General features: G+C 34.1%; 1 pseudogene; it reads left to right on the top strand.

The window, feature by feature from the left end:
• Nucleotides 1-4,018: 4,018 nt before the first annotated feature.
• On the top strand, nucleotides 4,019-6,332 carry LOC143581373 (trihelix transcription factor PTL-like; annotated as a pseudogene).
• Nucleotides 6,333-7,080: the final 748 nt, after the last annotated feature.

The raw sequence follows: 7,080 nt of genomic DNA, 5'->3' as shown, positions 1-7,080 counted from the left end.
CATCTGATGACAGTGCAAACATAACCAAAATATAGACATGTAATTCGTGCAAAGGCAGTATGCGTGTAACTGGTGGCGAAAATCAAGAAACAAATATGAAATATACAGTAATTTCAAATAAATATTTTTTAAACCAACTTGTTTTAATCAAAATCCCATTTCAACCCGGCACTTTTCTAATCTGAAGCTTGTTCTAACCTGACCCCTTTTGACTCAAAACAGTACCGACACGAACCGAACTAAATTAACCCTTTTTGTAGCGACTCGTTCCTACCCTAATTTGGTCTTACACATAACCCGAGCTCGTCTGACTCTACTTGTTTCCGATCCTAACCAGTAATTAATCACATAATATGATAATTTTTTAAGGTTAAAAATGTATAACAAATCCATACTCTATGATGTATTTTTTTTAAGTATTAACATGTAAAAAGGTTATGGCCTCTTAAAAAGTCGTGGGATAATTGGTTTTAAATAAGGGTTAAATATGTAACTATTATCTAAATTATAAAAAGCTGTTGAAAGTTCAATAATCAACTTGTAAAATTTTAAATACTAAAAAGTTGTACTTTTTTCTTAAACGTTAGGTCGTTAGTGTTCAAACATGGAGTTTTTTCTTCTAACCTAAAAGCTTCAAACTAGTTCAGCTAAACAAACTTTTTAATGAGTAGCGGTTTTTTCTTAAAAGCTTAAAGCTAAAAGCTTCTACCAAACATACCAATAATGTTGGTAAATGGGGTCGGCGGAAATTAGAAAATTACCAATGTACGTGAATCAGCCAATAATCTATTGCGAATAAGATTTCTTAATAGCAAAATTTGATGGCGAATTATCTCGGTAATCCATCCATTACCAACATATCGACGACGAATTTGGCCAGCCCCCTTTATATTGTAGTGTAATGCATTTAACACAATAGTTAAAAGTGTTATGCGTGTAATAAACAAGAAAGGTGTGTTAAACTTGTTTAGACATATTTTTACTTTTGACATTAAGGGTATGTTTGATACATGGTAATGAAATAGATGAGGGAATGGAATAAACGTGGTAATGGAATGGAGAAAGGAATAAAATGGATCATTACCATTCCATTGTCATGTTTGGTTACCATGCAATAATGGAATGATTAATCACTTTATTTCTTGTGCTCTGGCTTGTCTTCGTGATATGATTCCAAGCTTCGATTTTAGCAGTTTCTCTAATAAAGAGACCGCCCCCTCTAAAGCCCAGCATGCAATGGCGAGCACTCTTTTTAGTAAAATTGTTCACGACATGGAGTCACACTTTAACATGACAAGCAGACAAAAAGCCATTTTTGAGTGTCTACAAGCACCACATGCTCAAGATTTTCTTCTTGCTATCCCTATAGATGGGTTAGGCCAGCATATGTCTCCAGTGGAGTATCGTAGTATCCTTAAGTATCGCCTTATGATTCCTCTATTTCCGGTTGATGAGATATGTCCTGTTTGTCGTAAAGCGTGTTTAGACTCATATGGGGAGCATACGGTGCACTGTAAAGAGCTCTCGGGGTTCAAGTACCGACACGATCTGGTTAGGGATGTGCTATTTGATATATTCAGGCGAGCTGGAATTTCTGTTAAGAAAGAAGCACCTGTGAATTTCCTGACTGACCCGTCGGAGGGAAGATCATCTCTTCGACCGGCTGACATTTTGGTGTTTGGATGGATAGGAGGGAAACACGTGTGTGTGGATTTAACAGGGGTTTCTCCTTTGGTGGGCTTAGGGAGTAGTGGTTTCGCGGTCGGTCAAGCCGCATTAAAAGCTGCTTCAGGTAAGGTGGCAAAACATGAAAAGACGTGTCTTGACAACCAACATGTATTTATTCCTTTTGCTTTTGACACTTTTGGTTTCCTCGCGCCTGAAGCTGTGGAGCTACGTACCCGTGTTCAGCGGGTCATGCATAGTAACGTTATGATTCCAAGATCAACAAATATAGCTTTTAAAAGATTGGGTTTTAAGATTCAAAAAGGAGTAGCGACGCAGCTTGTTGCCTGCTTGCCTTCTGTTTCGATGTAATCCAATAAACAATCATATATATAGATGTATGTATATAAATTTACTTAAATAAAAAAAGATATACAAAATCCTTAATATTTTTATTAGTAATAATAATAATAAATAAATAAAAGTAAAAAAATACTATTAATAATAAATGAATATTCATAATAAGTATTTTTTGAACCTCATGCTGCAACGAGATCGTTAAACTGTATATGCGTTGTGAAATGTTAACTCATCCAATTTAAAAATAAAATATATTGATAACGTAGTAATAATTCTAATATATTAATAGCTATATTATAATATACAAAATGATAATGATAATATAATAACTACAATTAGAAAATAATAATAATAATATAATTATAATTTTATAATAGTAATAATGATTGTTGACTTTTTGACTTTTTCATTCCTTGGAGGAATGGAAAAAAAAAACAATCATACCCAAAGGAATAAAAATCATAAAAATGGAAGGAATTTCATTCCATTTGGAATGATCTATTCCATTCATGCATGGTAACCAAACATCCTTTTTTTCATTCCTTTGGAATGGCTTATTACATTCCATCTTCCATTCCTCCATAACAAACACTACCTAACATGCCAACTTGTTTATGACCCGATTAACTCCAGTTACCCTGAACTATTACTACCTCCGTCCCATTAAAAGTGTTCATATTTTCTTTTTTATTTGCCCCATTACAAATATCCACTTTTAAGATTTATTAGCCAATTTTCAAGTTTACCCTTAAGCACACACAACTAGCATTAATAAACAATATGGTTGACCCATTTTCCAAGGGCATTATTGTCATTTAGTTAGCAAAAAAGGTAATCATTCAACCCACCTTAAACTTTGTATTTTTCAAACTAAGACACTTTGACTGGGACGGAGGGAGTAACTCTTTTAACTTCGTATTGAATCGTGTCATCGTGTAATAATTAACTTGTCAACGATATCCTTTATACAATTACTTTCTTCTGCATATAACTTTAAAACTAAATCTGAATATAATAATAATAATAATAATAATAATAATAATAATAATATAGAAACTGATTTTCTGACATTCTTGATTTGATATGACTTGGTGTAAAACGAAAATGTCTATTAAAACAAAACAAAGTCAAAATTGTAGAAATCCAAAATGTTTGACTTTGGAAGTTGGAACCCTAAGTAAAAATTTTTGGACCACTGAACACTTCCTGTGAGTTCACAGGTTTTGTAACATTTGAATATATGAACAGGCATGCAATAATGCTTTTGTACTTTTGAATATGTTTTCAACTTCCACCGAAAATTTAAACTGTAATATGACCTTGGAAGGGAAAAAGTTGAGGATTACTAGAAGAGAGAAAACTTAAAAGGATGAATAAGTTGTGGGTTTTGCTTCTCATTAAAGCAACTTATGCATTGAGTATTTGTCTTTATAAACATCTGTGGTATTCAATGTCACCAGAACCTGTAATGTTACCAGTCTGAGCTTCTGCCTGGTTGAGAGAGAGAGAGAGAGAGAGAGAGATGTAAGATAATGCATTTGAAGTATACATTGTATATAGATGATTGAAATTTGAAATACAATTATACATGTTAATATAGAGTCATGTTTTAGCTACACTACCCCTATCTGATTTCACACCATCAGACGGTCGCTCATAAAACACACAGACGGCTATTTTGAACAAAAAAAAATAAAAAATTCAAACTTGATAATACTTTTATCAAAACAACGGTCGGCCGTTCTAATCTTTAGATGATCAAACTTTGAAAACTTTTGGTCAAAACGGTCGTCTAACCTCTATCCAGACGGTGGTTCTTGAGATGGTTAACCGTTGAAATTTGTTGTCAAAACAGTCGTCCTACCTCTATATCTGGATGACCGTTTAAAATAGTGTGGTATTAGACTGTGTATCTACAGCTGACCCATTAATATATTATACACATAGTCTCTACTATTTTAGGGTATGTATTCTTTAATAACAAGCACATAACTGGGTCCAAACTAATTATAATATACTGATATTTCTCCTTGTGAAAGCAAGATCAGCTTCTTCCTTATCCTAATTTGAAGCACCATTGAAAAAGATAGAAAAGAAACTTGATGGATGAGATCACCAACTACATGAATGGAAGGCTGGTCTTCCCAGCCTTACCGCAACCTCCTAGAGACCTGAACTATGCCATGGTGATGCTAGGAGGTGGTGATGGTGGTGGTGGTAATATGTCGTTTGGATCCGATTCAACGATGGGTATGTTGTCGACAACTTCAGGTCTTAGTGGCGACAGTGGCAGAGGTGGCGCTTGTGTAAACATGGAGATTGATGGGAGATGGCCAAAGGAAGAAACCCTAGCACTTCTTGATATCAGATCAAGGCTTGATTCTCAGTTCAAGGGAGTTAAACACAAGGGCCCTTTGTGGGAAGAAGTTTCAAGGTGTCTCTTTAATTCTCTCTATATCTCAACATCTTACAAGTTACACAAATATATTTATATATTTTAATATTTTCTGGCTTTAGATCCAGAAGCTAATTAAGTTTTTGTTCACTCAAGTAGGGTTTCTTGAGATCATAGAATTCTCACCTTTCTAGCTAAGCTAATTAATTACTACTAAAACAAACAGGTATTTGATGCGAAACTGTTACGGATTTGGTCGTATCAAATACATGTTTTTGTAGTAGTATAATCACTTCATTTCTCTTTTTTTCTTTCTTATATGTTAGTTTAATGTTTAAAGATCAAAGCCTTGCCCTTTCTTGATGTAAACACAAGGTTAATCTCCAAAAATTAGATGTTATGCTTGAAGGGTTTAACTAGTTCTCTTATAACTTTTAGCAGCTTTCTTGAAAATTATTCTATAAAGTGGACAAGCCTTTCACTTCTTTTTGTTTTCTTTCCTTCTTATATGCCATTGTAGAGTTTATTAATCCAAGCTTTAATTATTCTTTCATAATATGAACATATTACAGCTTCACTTCAGAAACTTTAACGGTGTGCTTGAAGGGTTTAAATGGTTCACTTTAAGTTATTTTAATAGCTTTCATGGAAACTTTTTACTTCCTTCAGGTCAATAAAGTAGTATATGATCAGCATAAAATGAGGCTAAAATGGCTCATCTTTATTGTTCATCTTGAAGAGTTATAAAGACTGCTAATAGATTCACTGCCACTTGAAAAGCCTTCCTCATACCTTTTCCTTTCTCAATAATTAATTCATTTTGTTGTTTACTTTTCAGGATAATGTATGTTGAGCATGGGTATAAGAGAACTGGGAAAAAATGCAGTGTGAAGTTTGAAAACTTGTACAAATATTACAAGAAGATTAAAGAAGGGAAAGCAGGGAAATCTGGAAGACAAGACCAGAAGCATTACAGATTCTTTCACCAATTAGAAGCTATATATGGGGAAACAAGTAACACTAATATTACCAATATTAATGCTAACAAGGTTTCAGTCACTAACGCAACTTTGCCTCCATTTACGGAAGAAAATGACCAAACAATTGACAAGAGAATGCTCGGGAAGAAGCGTTGGAAGACTGTGATATCAAACTTCATTGAAACAAAGATGAACACACTTATGGAGAAGCAAGAAAAATGGATGGAAAAGGTGATGAATACAATAGAAGAGAAAGAAAATGAGAGAATTTCAAAAGAGCAACAAAGGAGGAAAGAAGAGGCTGCAAGGTTAGAGTTGGAAAGAACATTTCGAGCGAATGAACTAGCACGAATGCGGTCTCGAGATTCAAATATAATGGAAGCCTTGCACAAATTAACTAAGAATGAATCAACAATCGAGACTTTTTGTGCGGAGTATCGTAATGATCAAGACCAAGTTGCCAGTGACTGGAAGAGAATGAGATTACACAACTAATACAATTAAGAAGTGGCATGGAAACAAGATTTGAGGAAGGTAGGTTTATGGAAAATGTTCTCTGGGAAGAAATTTCTTTGATAATGGCTGGTTTAGGTTACAATAGGAGTGCATTGATCTGCAAAGCTAAGTGGGATCACATTAATTTTCTATTGAGATACAAGAAACAAAAAGGAAGCTCAAATTTGTATTCTGATCACCATAATCACATCTTTCATCAGGCAGGTGAAAGATTTAATGCATTGAATGCTCAACAGAATGATTTTGGGAAAAGGGTTTTGATGAGTGACCAAGAGATGATGTGGAATTACAATGGAAACATATAAGAAATTTTATGGTGTGTTCTTGATTATGGAAAATGTTTGACTAAAAGAGTCGGTGTGGTAAAAAAAATATTATTTGGTTTGGACTTTAATGATTATATGATGTTTGTTTTTTTATCATATGTTTAAAGCATGATCAATATTTTTTTTATATTGTCTCCCAAATTAGGAATTGTTATTGCCTACTAGTGCACATACAACAGGTTTTGAAAGAAAGCATGATTCCATATGCTGTAATATTTTGATAACAAGTACTGAAAAAAAGAAGAATTGCGTATTATTAATCATGATTTATAATGAAAGATGATAGAAGTAATTATAGATAAATACATTGGGTTATTCAACGAAACAAGATAATCGGGCTTTATACCTTTCAATAGTCCCACCTTGTTTATGCTTATTTGTAAAAAACACTCAACGACAACCCACCGGATATTATTCCTAATGGAAGTGCGCACATTTCCCATGTGTAGTTGTTCATCAATGCCTCCATCTTCGTTTCCATTGCATCTTTCCGGTTCTTCGATTCCAAGGCTTGTTTCATAGTGGCTGGAGTTTCTTCATAATAGCTATAAAACAAAAGCCATAGCTTCTTCAAAAGGTTTTCCTTTTGCTGTATTGGTTACCGGATACTTCGTACCTCAAGTCTCCTTTGTTAGAGAGAGTCATTTAGGTGGGACTCCCGTGTTTGACTAGGAGGTAACACATATCTAATTAGTGTTTCTTCTTGTGGAAGTTCACCCTGCTCTACCATTTCCTCCCGTATAGGTTCGTTCAGTAACAACAAATGGACTTCCAAAAGGTTTCAGTATTCATGAGACTGAATACACATTTCTAAACACAAAGATCAAGTTTGGTTCAA

This window comes from Bidens hawaiensis, unplaced genomic scaffold (genome assembly GCF_021521415.1).
Source record: "Bidens hawaiensis isolate Kalapana, Puna unplaced genomic scaffold, B.hawaiensis_p1.1 tig00030888_1, whole genome shotgun sequence".
Taxonomy (NCBI): Eukaryota; Viridiplantae; Streptophyta; class Magnoliopsida; order Asterales; family Asteraceae; genus Bidens; species Bidens hawaiensis.
This window is presented reverse-complemented; position numbering and strand designations above follow the sequence as displayed.